Raw genomic sequence first — 15627 nt, 5'->3', positions numbered from 1 at the left:
ATGTTCCACAACCCTGAAATGACCTCTCGTTTAATTGCTGAGAAGCGAAATAGTTCAACCCCAGAGATAGCGTTGGTTTTCGTACTGTGCTGAGCCGTGCAGTGGCTGGTTTGGTGGGTTGTTTGGCTGACGGACTATGTGATCGGACTGGTGTCTCGTTTACTGTGTAATTATGTTTGTGTAGAGAGATGCTTACCGGTCTCCTTGGTTGAACATTAATATATTTTCTCGCTTATATTGTTAGCATTGTTAAATATACGCTGTTTAAAATGTAGGGCTGTTCGTTTACTTCTGTTTAGATGCCTGGCGGCATATTACCTTCAGATCTACTTCAGATAGACGGCCTTACGTATACAGTGCACCCTTTCGTATCCAGATGTACACTGATATCATAATTGAGTGGGAATCTTTCTTTTTTATTCAACACAGCCCTTAGCATTACTCAAGAGATATGGTAGTGGTCAGCCAGTGACTGACATCATGAACATAAATCTACGCTGTTGTGGGGGCCATGACATTCATTACCTTAGACAGCCTGCCTAACCTTCAGATAATATTGACGGCCTGTTACAATAAGCACAGTCGCTTCTTGATACGAGCACACATAGCTTAAGACCTGTTCCATCCCTGTTGTCTCGACTTATTGTTCTGTACTGAGCTGCACGAGTGAGTCAGTGAGAATGTAAATGTGTACATTCTTTTCACCTGTACTTCAACGATGCTCGTGATGTTCCTAATACATCAAATATATTAACGTCAGACTCAGGTATTTGGAAGTGTACTCTTGATGTGGTCAAACCTACTACAGAACAGAAGTAGCACAATACGGCCGAGATATGATACCCTGATTACATATTGTTCCATCCACAGAATGAGATATGTGTGAAATGAGTTGTCTGAATGTGGTGGAATGTGCGCAAATCAACTACTGTTGGCCCATCTGCATTTACCTGTTTTAATTATTAGAATAGTTATAACTTTGAGCCTTGTATCTGGCAATATTCGAGTATTTCGTACCAAACTAAAGACATCGGTTTATGCTAGTGACAGTTGACGTACGAAGACGAACATGCGACAGGTACTCGTCTCTTATCAAGTCTGAAACAAACCGTTTGTTTGCCTCGGGTTAATTGAAAGCAAACAGTACTCCACTCTCTTGAATATCTTCACGTAACTCCAAAATCATCATATTCTGAGACATCATCAATTATTGTACATATGTTACGAAACAGTTACAATGATAGTACTGAATATTTTATTAACCCTTAATTTTCAAAAGCCTAAATGACATGACAATGTACAGCAGTGTTTACAAAGAGAATGATTATTCTAATTTGATGCCAGTGTTCAAACACAAACTGACGGGCGAAACATAAATACACACATGTTTGGTAGAGGCTGAAAATGGAACAAACAAGAAAATAACTTAGTATGATGATATGCTTGATACAGGTACGAGTTTAATGTGAACATGTAACGTGAACCGTTGACTGATATAGTCCAGTAATTATCACGTTTTGATAGTTTGTAATATTTTGGGTAAAATCAAATTGTGAGATGTGTACATTCTTTTGCCAAGAGGTTATGGTTATGGCTGCACTCATTTGTACATTACCTGAAAGACCTGTGTACGTTAGATTATATTTCTGTGAACACGCCGGCCTGCACATATGCATGTACAGTAACGTCACCACCTGACAAACAAACAGCTGTCAACATCGTTCACAAGTGTTGAAGCATGACTTTACCGATAACAAAGGAAGCAGGCAGTGTTTTCAATACACATAAAATATCAATTTCTGTTGAGCCATTCGTACTGACAACGTTTTGTAATTGTGCAAAACCGGTAATACGGGTGAAACAATGACGGCATAAATTGTTACTCTCTCACAATTATTGTCACAAAGCGATGTATGGAAAAAAAGTAACTATGTGACGGACACATATTCATCCTATCGTCTGTGTATCAGTAGGTTCCTTAAACATTTAGGCTTGGATTTTATTTTCACTGAGCATTGTACTTTTTCCTTCTGATTGACTATTTGGCATCATTTGTTCCACTGTTTGTTTAGAGGACCATATGAACGTGTTGTGACATCACGGCATTCTCGAAACAACTGATGATGACTTCAGATAACCCGTAATTCCAGGAAACTTGTAGGTTCTGCCCCAACTGGTCCATTTTGAGGTTGGCTCCATCCTCCCATCAGAATCATCCCCGGTAAATCTCGACCGTGGGACAGCTTCTGGAAATACATAATAATGTATATTATGTTCGATAAACCGTTGCAGCCAGACCGACTTCGAACTCTACGTCCATATTTATGCGTTATTTGCTCATGCTATCAACCAATAGTTTGTCTGGTCCAGAGTTTAGTTTGTAAAGACACCAGTGATATGACTGGTCAGCGGGGGCATATGCAGAATAATGTGATGATCCAGTCAAGCACGGTAGTATCATTATGACACCACAGACAAATTATATACATAACCTATTAAGTACAATTACACTTCAGCAAAGGCTTTGACAGCAGAATTTGATTAAAGGGAGACAACTTTCTACCAATTGTCTCAAAGTCGGGCCAGAATAGATCAACAGCAATAAGACAACGTCCCATCACACGGGACTACTCCGCTAGGTTTCCTTCAGAATCTGGGGCGCTGGGGTAGCCCGGTGGTTAAAGCATTCACTTGTCCCGCCGAATACCTGGGTTCGATTCTCGATATGGGTACAATGTGTGAAGCCCTTTTCTCATGTCCCCCGACGCCATATTGCTGGACTATTTCTAAAAGTGGCGTAAAACCCAGCTCACGTACTCACTGACACCTTCAGAATTTCATCAAACACATCGGACCAGAACTGTAAAGCCTGCAGAATGTGTTCTGGCTCTGCTGAACATGTACAATTTGGTCTTGAATGGCACTTCTTGCAAACTTATAATGCAGTGATATTACTACCGGTGTGGGCTTAATCCCATTGTGAACATACAATTCATTCTACAGTTTTTGTTATATACCTTTGATAACACAAACATCACGAATATTGCAGGTACCACCATCAAACAGAATGAACATTTTCAGAAGCCAGGCATCTATTATGGAACAATCTCCCAAACAAAATCTTAAGTCACCTGTGAACTCCACCAGTTCAAACGAGTGCTAAAACACAGCTTTTGACAGTGTCTTTGCCTGAGTGCCTCTGCTCAATTTGTTTGAACGGGCACTATATAAATACAAACTATATTTCTAGTCTGATACATATATAACATGATATAACATGGCGAGATGATACACTGAATGATCGAGCATACTTTCAACCCTGTATCCCACGACCAGTTTGACCAATCCAGACATGCTTTGATGAATGACATGAGCACTTGCAACACACAAACAAGGATCTAACTGCTGACATTACAACCATTATGATTCACTAACTAGTCCCCCCGGCCTCCCTGGTGAAGTAAATGAGAAATATATACACGTACACACGCCGACATGTGTTTCCTCTTCCTTGTGTTATTTGACCTTGTCTTTCAGCACATGGACGTACACACCTGACAACAGCAAATATTACTTTAGGTAAGTTACCGTGTGTCATGATCATGTAAGATTTGCTAGTAAATAACAAATGGTTTTCATATAAAAATATTTTCAAGATTAATGTGTACAACATTCCAAAGTATATTTCTCCGCGGATGTTATTTGCACGTATAAAGGAACTATATTGTGTAAAATGATTTCAAACATTACTCGACATACATGTCTCAAATTAACACAGGAAAACGGAACACTTTTCGTTTTATGTCTCATGAAAATAATATATTCAATCAAGGTTATGACTTACTTAATTCATTTTGTTATCTGTGGACAAGGTGTTGATCGAGACAAACTATATACCTTGTGTCACTGGTTCATGGTACTGTGTGTGGTCATCAGCTGGTGACGTTTCTGATGACACTGTGTGTAGTATGTCATCCTGCGTGGCTGAAACATGAACGTCATTCTCATAATGATTAACTTATTTCGAACATGTCTTTTTGTTGTGTAACGCCAAATGCAACAATATTCCAGCTATATGACGTTGATCTGTAAAACAATCAAACTTGAATCACTCCAGTGATTAATATTATGAGCATCGATCAACGCAACTGCGATACGACGACATCTTACAATACAATATTTTCTATCAATACACCTTGTAGATAAATATTTTCTATCAATACACCTTGTAGATAAATATTTTCTATCAATACACTTTGTAGATAAAAATTTTCTATCAATACACCTTGTAGATAAATATTTCTATCAATACACCTTGTAGATAGATATTTTCTATCAATACACCTTGTAGATAAATATTTTCTACCAATACACCTTGTAGATAAATATTTTCTATCAATACACCTTATGGATAAATATTTTCTATCAATACACCTTGTAGATAAATACTGTTTACTTATTGTATCATATTTGCAGTTTAAACACAGTTCAATCTAATGAAGAATCCAATGACTCATTCCATAGCTCTGCATCTTAATGTCTTACCTCCGGACGTGTGACGTCTTCTTCTAACAAATAATATGGCGACTACAACGATGATGACTACAACTGCACAGGCGGACCCTGCAGCAATGTAAATAACAGTCCTGCTTCCCGAGCCTGAAACAGCAGGAGAATAATCATTCCTTGAGTAAGCCGTGTCAATATGGCGTGCATAATGAAGCGCTCGACTCCACCCACGTCAAGGCAGCGTTTCCTCAAAGTGATCAGATAAGTTCAGATAATTTCCATAAAGTATCACACTTCAGAGCAGCCCAAGATTGCTGGCTTGTGTCAAATAAACCTCTCCAACAGCGACGTCGCCTATTTCACCTGGATTTGGACCATGCTTGTCCTGAACAATCGTCGAATGGAGCAATGAGTGCTATATAGTGTGACCCTGCTGATTGGGTCGTGACTTGGATTGTCACCACTGTCCCCGAGTCCATTATTACTGGTCACCATGACAGGTAGAATATCGCTGACTGTGACCGTTTTGCACATTTGGGTACAATTATACAGTGGTTTGCAGCTTACAAAATTCGCCATGTATGACTACATATCTTGCACTTTTTCCAAATAGTTATTTCTTACACATAAGTCGACACACCATGATGCGACACCAATTATGCTCAACACGAGGCAACATCAAGGCATTTACCTATATCCTATGTTAAATATCATAAACAACACGATATGTATTCACTAGTTGATTAGAATTGTTCGTTTATGATCGCCACAAGTCAATCACACATTCCATGCTTTTTTGTATGTTACCGTTGTCTTTAGCATCGCTGTCTGTAAGTCTTGATAGATCAGTATGTCGTCCAGACTTCGCAGAGACTGAAACCGATAATAAGGTTTAACGCTACAAATTTCTATTCTTTTGTCACAATATAAGGAAAATACAAGAATAGCAACAGCAACTTCCAACATTATGGACACATTCAGACATGAGGCCTTCGCAAACCACGGCTAATTGTGAAAGGGTTAAAGCAAACTAGAAGCTACAGGAAATGGTAGGCTTAGTTTGCAGACATTACACATTACTAGAATATACGAATAAGACTGATTGTAAGCAGAACATTGACGGTATGCCTGATGTCCATTTACTGATGACAACTAACAACTAATCTTCGGAAGGGGCCACTCCTTTCAGACACTTGTAAGCTACTCATACCAATCATTCATTTAGCCCGAACGTTCATTTTATTCATGCTAGGCTACTACATACGTGCGTTCTTATTAACCAAAATAACATCAGACCTTTGTTCAGCAGTATCCGAACTGTTTATGTCCATGTAAGATGAGAACATGTAACAACAGGTTCATAAGCTGATCAACGTTGTATACGTGTTTATGGCATATCCTGTCAAACAACTACACACACATAGAACTCATACTCATAATAACGTGATAATAACTTCAGAAATAAAACTCATAAAACCTCATATTATTTTCCGAGATATGTTACCTTCAAACACAAGACACTAGGGCCAATCCTATTGGCATACATATCAAATCTGATTCAACTATGAATCCCTTTTATCCGGGCTGGCAATGCTGGAATACTAAAAACTTCTGCTTTTGGGTCATAAATCGTTGAGTGTTGACCTCCCATTTACAAAACATACTTCCATCTGATGTGAATGCCATTATCTACAGTCAGCACACACTGACTAAGAAATAGACCTAACGTTTATATTGTCCTGCTATGACAAAGGCAGGTGTTAACGAAACACTATAATTTGTGTCACTAATGTGTCATATACGTGAATACCATCCACATGCCTTCACTAATTTAATCTGAAAGCTTTACTGAGCCCTTGAATGTTGTAATTCTAAACCAGAAAACTTTGTACAGGAGTCATATAAAGCCATTGAAATCGTTCGTACCAGAAAGGACTAAATTTATGAAACGGTCTACAAAGATAGGAGCTGCTGAAACATTGGTCGACTTGAATGGAAACGGTTCTACTGGAATGTCAAAATCAGCCCTCTTGTCATCAAGTATTGTGGGCATTTCCGTTACACTGATTCTTGCAGTACACATCTAACTCACGTAATGTTATATGGTTGCTTGTCTCGCTCTTCACTGTATCCTTACACCACCACTCTGTCCCTTGTCAATTGTAGCGTTGATCCTGAGAGTCACATTGTGTTGGAGGACCCACAGTTCACACTGACACGCCCTGACAGGTACTTGCTGTAGACGTACGGGTTAGATATGGCTGCTTTACTGAGGGTGGACAGTGACTCGGTTGTACGGAAGATGACGTTTTCATCCCTGTACCAGTATCTGTTGGCCCTGCCCCAGCTGCTGCTGCAGATCAGAGTGATGACGTGGCTGTCTGTTGTTGCTGCTGCTGCCGGAACAGTCGTTAGTACCAGAGAACCTACAAACGATATCAGAAACACTTGTGAAACACATCTAGCATAAAATATCCGGGTTAGAATGTGTCTTCAGCAACTCATGTTTGTCGTAAGAGGCGACATACATGATGGGGTGGACAAGCTCGCTGACTTGATCGACGCATCGTCATCATTGACTTGATTAGTTACAGACATCCGCTACCAAAGCTGTAACATCGATGAGTACAACAACCAAACATAGACGAACTATACCTATATACAAGCCTCCATGAGTTTTAATCCACTGACGAGCGGTTTGGTAACCCAGTGGTTAAAGCTCGTCCCGCCATGCCGAAGATCCGGGTTCGAGTACATGCATGGCTACAATCTGTGAACCCCGGATATTGACGAACTATTGATAAAAAGAGTCAAGTATAAATAGTTAAACTGCACGATGAAGACACGCGTTCAAATGGCATAACATATATGAAGCCTGGTGTCACCATCAGATGATGTTATGGCCTCCAATGATATTGAACGACAATGGGACTAGGATGGGAAATTTCAAAGGGTACGTTTCTGGATCGGTAGTGTGTAATACCGCCACGATTTGCCAAACTTCCATTCGCTCGTTGAGGCATACTGCTGACGAGTCTTTCGATGGCGTTCACGGTTTGAGGTTCATGTAGATGTCGCTAGACACGACAGCGCCTTCCACGAAAGGGCAAATTACATCGGGGCTGACACATGACACGGGGACTAGCAAAGATTATCTAGGTTACGACGTTGTGTACACCACTGATGAATGTGACGGTTTGTAGAGGGCGGCACAAGACGAGATCGTGAAGCCTTGAGGTCAGCTCGTCTTCCTGGTCTTCAGTAATCCATGCTTGTGGTAAGAGGCGACTAACAGGATCGGGTGGTCAGGCTCGCTGACTTGAATCGATTGACACATGTCATCGTATCCCAATTACTGATATCGATGTTCATACTATTGATCACTGGATTGTTTGGTCCAGATTATTTACAGACCGCAGCCGTATTGCTGGAGTATTGCGGAGTGCGGCGTTAAACAACAACCAGACCTTACCAAACCAAACTTTTGAGACGCTCCACGTGTCTTTTCTCCTTGTGAAACATAGGTCAAAACGACCGTCTGTCTTAACGAAAGCAACAGTTTTTAACGTTTACTTTGCAGCAAGTGTTAGTCTCGTGCCCCCATGCCTCCCGATAAACTGTATACATTTAGTAAATGCCAATTAAAAACATATTTACTCGCTCCACGATTCAGACAAAGTGATTGCACAAGGATGGATGCTGGCTAATTGCATAATGGCTCAAAGGGTGTGCTCAGACAACGCACTATGTCGAAGTGGTTGAAGCAGTTTGAATCGGCGAGGCGGAGAATCTCGACAAGTTGTCAGCTCATGAGGACACATCGGTATTATATATATGCACACATGGAAAAAATATCGCGACACCCTATATTTTTCCATATGTTCAATAAGTTACCATTACCCACAACAAAGGAACTTATCCAAACCTCAACTAACCATACTATATGTACCCTCCTTAATTGACTCCCATTTCACAGAGAAGAAAACTGCCATAACACTCTTCTTCATTGCATGTGTATTGCGTTCCATTCCTGATGGAGGGCTTGTTCTAACAGATCACCACGAGTTGTACTGGATGATCTCTCTGTTGTATTTTGTGACCACTATTGTCCCAAACATGCTTTATGTTAATGGGACCTGGACTCCTGGCGGCCACGATAGAGTCGTTACCACCTCTTGACGCAAAGAAATCTCCAACGGCACATGCATGGCTTAGCATTGCCGTCCATAAAGACTGGCCTTCAGTTCAAAGGATGGCACATCGAAATGTGGTACAACAACTCTGTCTGGGATGCCAGTGATGTACTGCTGACCATTCAGATCTTCTTGATCCTCACAAGATCAGGTTTACAGTCTACGCCAGCAATGAACTAAACCAAACTTTACCTGCTCCAAGATATTTCTGTTGTACATATGCACTTTTCTCCGGTGCCAAACACGAGCTCGGCCATCAAACATGGACAAATGAAGTCGACTCTCGTCGGACCGACGTCAAATTCCAGAGACGTTGAGCTTGACAACTGGCTATCCCTGCTGCTTTTGTTCAGTGGATGACAGCATACGTCTGGTATGTCGTATAGTTCTACACTCAGCCGATTTTAGCCGATTTTAATGCCGACCGTCCAGTGAGCAAACGACGATGTGGAAGCCACACCAGATTTTACCACGTCACGTGGCATGAATGAATGAAGTCTTGTGATTCTGAGACTGACTGTATCCTCGCTGGATCCTGAACGCTGACGGTCCACAACTCTTTTCCTTTTTTTTTGCTGATGTGTTCTGGCCAATCGGCCCACAACCAGAATCTCTTGCCAAGCCCTTAATGATAGCATTCCGGCTACCAGTAACTTGAGCAGTCACACATTTGCTTATCAACAACGAAATCAATTGATTTTCCAAGTCGATCTGTAACTTTACTAAAAACTTGATATTTCCTTAATGATGGGGACACTATTGCACGTGATACCTGCCATTGGTCATTACAGATGTTTATCTGAAATCAGTGTATGCTTCGCCCGACTGGTCAGAAATCATCATACAGATCAACATAATGATGATTATGAATATAAATGTCTGAATGGCGGTTGAAAATCAGATGTGTTGCGATAAATTTGTCTATGTGTATATGAAAGAAAAGGGAAATCAATTTCGCTGTTTCATGTGTTACATTTCTCCGCACGAGATCAAAAAGATAAAATATTGCTGTACGTTAGGCATTAGGGGTAGCACGTAAATATGGAGATAAAATATTATGATTTGTATGTACATGTGCTGTTTAAGTACTTTGGAACATCAGATGCTTCTAAGTACTATTGTATGCTTAACCGTGGTGGGGTTCGACTAAATGCGCACAGCGAATTAATTCAGGGGCAGTTAGATAAAATAATTATGTTTTTAGATCAACTTCAAAAATAAAGTTGTGTATTATATCAGCTGCTACTACCCTGCAAACAGTTTATACATTCGTTACAAGAGAATATTAGATGTTGATTTCCTTTCTTTTAAAAGCGTAGCATGATGTCATTGATACGGAATTTCTTGAATGCAGTTAAGCAGAGAAGCACGTTATGTTTTGTGTCCCTATCTGATGACTTGTGGCTGTTATGATATTTTATGATATGATATGATATGATATGATATGATATGATATGATATGATAAGATATGAATGATATGATATGATATGCATGATATGATGATGATGAGAAAATAAACAAGGAAGGAATAATATAAAAAAAACAACTTTACCCTCAGATTGTATGAATTGAAAGATTAACACAAACACCCACAGTGCACACATCAATAGTCTCATCTCCCTCGTATTTACAACCACCATTTGAATGTGTCAAAAACCGTTTGTTCTAAAACTTCAATCCTCGTGTCAACATTACGTGTGACATTCACCTAGCTATCCAGACACAATGAATTCAAACATAATGACAACACGCGTCTCCCCCTAGCGTCTCATCACCCAATGAACTGCCAGATGTCTGTACACGTAACAGGAAGATGCGCATATTTTCTTCAAATGCCCGTGTCCCACATCCAACCAGGACTGTGTAGATCCTGCCTGTGTGTACACATCTCAGTATTGCTATATATATATTGACGGGGCACAGCAACTGGCTTGATGAGATTGTTTGTACAGAAAGAAGATTTTGTGTTTTAATCTAGTCATTTCTTTTTACACTAAAGCAGCGACTATTATTTTGTAATCTATCAGTTCATTTGAGGTAACGGCGTATAACGCTACACTCGTTATACCACAAAAGCAGTTCGAATAAAAAAACAATCTACATGTCAAATAACAAAATGAATTCGCATATCACATTGTCATGCCATATCTTTGCACATGATTAATAAGATCTTACAGTTAAAGCTTACGTTTTTTGCTCATCTAAATATCGTTCCATCAATAACGTCTTAAATTGAAACTAAATATAATCATATTTTTAAATAAATGTAATTGTGATAATTCTATTCTATTCTAAATGTATCCTGTGAATAATCTGGGCCATCACACATTGCACCCATATAGTGAATCGAACTCGAGTCTTCGGCGTGGAGAGCAAACGCTTTAACCACAAGGCTACCCCACCCCAATTATACAGATGGAACACAAAGAGTCGCTTTTATAACGGGCATAGACTGACCTTTAAATCCCGACATCTGTCGATACAGGTGACCAATAAAAAATGTTCATTTCAACACAAGGCACACTTCCGTCTATCAGAAGGGTTTACACCTGAAACAACAGCGGGAACGTATTAATCATTAACATATCTTAAGGCTCTTCATTCCTTCCTGTTCTATTTTGTGAACTGAAATTCACTCGAAATGTCCACATAACCACTCGTTAATATAAACGTGAAACAAACATTGGCCATAGTTTTTAAGTCTCTATGCCTAACCTGACCCAATACGCTCCTCAGCGATTGAAAGACAAAGTATAGTAAAAATATCTCCGCGATATATACGGTTTTTCAAATTTTACATCGAGTCAATAAAGTACAACGGTAATTTATTAATGGTCTATTTACTCGACACAATAACTACGCTAGCTATTCTTGAACACTTAAAATTGTGTCAAAGGTTAAGCCATCCGAAGAAAGTCTGTACATTCAAATATTCTAGACGAAAGCAGTTTCACAACGTTTAAGGAATATTGTACATGAACAACAGTAGATTATAGTACAGAAAATATTCCACGTTACACATTTATTCAAAGTATACAATGCAATGTGACTTGTATTTTGACATCGATGATTCATCAGAATGATATTGTGAGCTTTATGTAACTGGACAATGTTATGCGTTTAGCTGTCTGGACAACAGAAAAAATCAATTTCATCAAAGGTCAATTAATGATTGAACAACAATCAACTACAACAACCAACACTGTTTTCCAAAAGTTTACACCAATGTTCAAGTGTTTTTTCATCAACTTCTTTATGACCAAGATTTTGTTTATTTATTTATTTTTTATATTTATTCCTGGACAAAGTACATTTGCTGATCACTCATGCTCATCCATACACACATTCACACCCACTAGAAGCTTTTAACATTCATGTTGGATACTGCAGAAGGAGATACACATGCATACATACACACACACACATACATACACACATTCACACTCACTAGAAGCTTTTAACATCCATGTTGGATGCTGCAGAAGGAGATACACATGCATACATACACACACACACATACATACACACATTCACACCCACTAGAAGCTTTTAACATTCATGTTGGATACTGCAGAAGGAGATACACATGCATACATACACACACACATACATACACACATTCACACCCACTAGAAGCTTTTAACATTCATGTTGGATACTGCAAAAGGAGATACACATGCATACATACACACACACACACATACACACATTCACACCCACTAGAAGCTTTTAACATTCATGTTGGATACTACAGAAGGAGATACACATGCATACATACACACACACACATACATACATACACACACATTCATACACAAGCTTTTAACATCCATGAAGCAGAGATACACATGCATACATACACACACACACACATACAAACACATTCACACCCACTAGAAGCTTTTTGACATTCATGTTGGATGCTGCAAGGAGAAGGATGCATACATACACACACACACATACATACACACACACACTAGAAGCTTTTTTTAACATTCATGTTGGATACTGCAGAAGGAGATACACATGCATATATACACACCACACTAGAAGCGTTTAACATTCATATTTGGATACTGCAGAAGGAGATATGCATACATACACACACACACACATACAGAAACGTTTTAACATTCATAAGTTGGATACCGCAGGAAGGAGATTTTGGCAGTGTTTGATGTAAATTAAAAATAATACATATATATACACATGCATACATACACACATATATATATATATATATATATATATATATATATATATATATATATATATATATATATATATACCATTTCCTATAAATTTCAGCATGTTTGGATTTGTTAAATTGTCTAGTTTTTTATCTATCGGGTAGTAGTATTTAACCTCGTTTTGGAAATGTTTTATGTTTGGTAGGTAGTTTTGCATTTTGCACCTGTAGATGTGAAATTTGGCTAACAAGAGTATTAAATCAAAAATATCATCAGTTTGGAAATTTTGAGAAGAGCCCAAAAGGATTAAATGTATCATGACCAAAATGTCATCATATACAATATTTCATGAACAGGGCGACTTTAATTGCCAATCGGTGATGAGCAATATAGGACCATGGTAAATGGGTACGTATCCTTTAAACGTCAATGTTGTCACTATGGTGACAGTATCGGAGAAGTCAGCCAGACTACACAGGACAATGTGATGAGCAATGGTAATGTATTTATCTGCCCCGACAAGGCCATGACCCCTGGTCTCTATTACAGCAACTGATGCCGTGAACCCCGGAACGCATCCCGTTACTATGGCGAAATACCTTGGTTGCTAACTGAACCAAGTGCTATGTAAGTGTTACTAATGTTGATGTGATCTGGCAATACTCGAACGTCAGTGCGCCAGGTATGTTATTGCCAGTGAGTGACGTTATGTATCTGTCGATGAAACAGTTTACTATCTCTGCAAGTCATTGTGTCGGGGTAACGCAAACTAGTGGTTGATGTCATGAGCGAGGGTAGTGATCGTGAACAGATGGCACTCAATGAGCCGACCACATATAAACACCGGCCTAACCTCTGTGTGTGTGTGTCTGTGAATGTTTGTATGATTGTGTGTGTGTGTGTGTATGTATGTGTGTGTGTGTGGGGGAGTAAAGAAAGAGAGACAGAGCGAGAGAGTGTGTGTTGGTGTATTTGTGTTAGAGAGACAGATACGGGAGTGGGGTAGAAGGTGTACCACACCACCACACACACACCCCACATCACCATACACCAACTCACCCCCCCCCACACACACACACACAACCCCTTTGTGCGTGGAATTAGCGAAGGTTTTTATTTTCTCAACTTCCACCAACGGTGGTACATGAGTGAACTGGAAAAACATTATATACACATATACACCAAGATGGCATCGGAGAGATATAATTGAGGCAGGATAATGTACAATACAATATACATGTACATACATATTCATATATACAAGGGTGTCATTAGAGAATGATACAAACATTTAATTACATGTATTTATATCTAAACTTCTATTGATACATTTAATAAATTTTGACAAGTCTTTAACATCTTTAGCTTTCTTTGAACACAGTAATCTTTTGAGTGTATAAAGGTTGGGCCAGGTATTTACATACTAGGGTATGTACAGCTGCCGCTGTTGGTGAAGAGTATGGCACCTGAAAAGATAGTGAAACTCATCACCGACAGCGGGTGAGTTAATTTACATAAACGATCATTTCTTGGAGTATTTGTCCACCGGCCAGTTTCAACAGGTAGATAATGGTTACTAGTTTCGTAAATTTGAGAATAAGCATGTAAATTGATTTTTGGCATATACAGATTTTGGTTCAAAAGATAAATCCTGTTTATGGTATTTGTAATAAAATCCCTTGGAACTTTGTTCGACGGAACTTCTCCAATTTTGTAAATTTGGGTCCTTGAGTATCTGTTCTACTGTTGAGACTAGCCACGTGGTGGTGCAAGTGGAAGGGTTATCATATATTTCGTTTAACCCGCAATCATTAAGAATTTTTTTAACAAATGAAAACCATCTCAGTCGACCTAATATATCTGGGACATTAACTTGGATATAATTGTACAGTTTACTGGAGATTTTCAAAGTACTGGTACAAGTAGCGATCTTATGCCAAAAGGTTATTACGCGTTTGTATATTTTGATATATATTGCCTCTCTACCAAATTCACCATAGAGAGCAAAGTGTAGCGTGTATGACTTTTGCTACAATGAACATTCCCCGGGATTAAACTGGTGTAGTGTTCATTGACAATAATTCTGTTCAGTAGGCGTGAAACCCTTGTTATTCCTTTGAGATAATAGCGGTCAAACACTTGGGTCATTACCGGCTCATACACAAACTAATAAATGACTGGGATACTAAGCAATGAACAACGTCAAGGCGAATTCTTATGGCAAGAGTTTAAACACTGGAAACTAACTGTATAGACACACGGCGTTGCGTTTACACTCGTTCACAAAGTTCATTGTGGGCACAAACACTGTACATCCGGGTAACTGTGGTGTCGGGAAACCGAGATACGTCTTTGAGGTTCAACGAGGAAGCTATTCGGTGAAGCACACGTGAGTAAACACGTTAGGCCATATTGCCTTACATCTCCTTTAAGAAGATTACGCTCTACACAAAGAGGACCAACTGAAATCCATAAACAACGCATTGTGTGTTATCCTGAAAGAATCACTCGTCATGAGGAATATTGTTTGAGGTCACAATCCAGAAATATTCTTCTACAAAGGAAGTCGATTCAGGACCATAACAAACAGTCATTAATTAACACACACAGACAGTCATTAAATAACTGAGCCTGACCACATCAGGCAGTTGTGACGACTGTTGCCAGTAACAGTGTTTAAAACGTCTCTAAAATATTTCATCAAGGCAATTCAATTTCTTTTATTTACAGTTGA

At 39.2% G+C, this 15627-nt stretch overlaps 3 long non-coding RNA genes across 3 annotated transcripts; 1 reads left to right on the top strand and 2 right to left on the bottom strand.

Moving 5' to 3' along the window:
* Positions 1-1533: 1533 nt before the first annotated feature.
* LOC124269645 lies at positions 1534-3457 on the bottom strand. The gene is made up of 2 exons (XR_006896560.1): positions 3312-3457; positions 1534-2246 (listed from the first exon to the last, which is right to left on the bottom strand). It is a non-coding gene; the product is annotated as an uncharacterized LOC124269645 (long non-coding RNA).
* A 34-nt stretch (positions 3458-3491) lies between these two features.
* LOC124269659 lies at positions 3492-5302 on the top strand. The gene is made up of 2 exons (XR_006896564.1): positions 3492-3579; positions 4477-5302. It is a non-coding gene; the product is annotated as an uncharacterized LOC124269659 (long non-coding RNA).
* On the bottom strand, positions 3526-4609 carry LOC124269652. The gene is made up of 3 exons (XR_006896563.1): positions 4546-4609; positions 3898-3984; positions 3526-3554 (listed from the first exon to the last, which is right to left on the bottom strand). It is a non-coding gene; the product is annotated as an uncharacterized LOC124269652 (long non-coding RNA).
* Positions 5303-15627: the final 10325 nt, after the last annotated feature.

Source organism: Haliotis rubra, unplaced genomic scaffold (assembly GCF_003918875.1).
Source record: "Haliotis rubra isolate DU_JTF1 unplaced genomic scaffold, ASM391887v1 Scf1016, whole genome shotgun sequence".
NCBI lineage: Eukaryota > Metazoa > Mollusca > Gastropoda > Lepetellida > Haliotidae > Haliotis > Haliotis rubra.
Note: the sequence above shows the minus strand (reverse complement) of the source record. Positions and strands in the feature narration are given on the sequence as shown.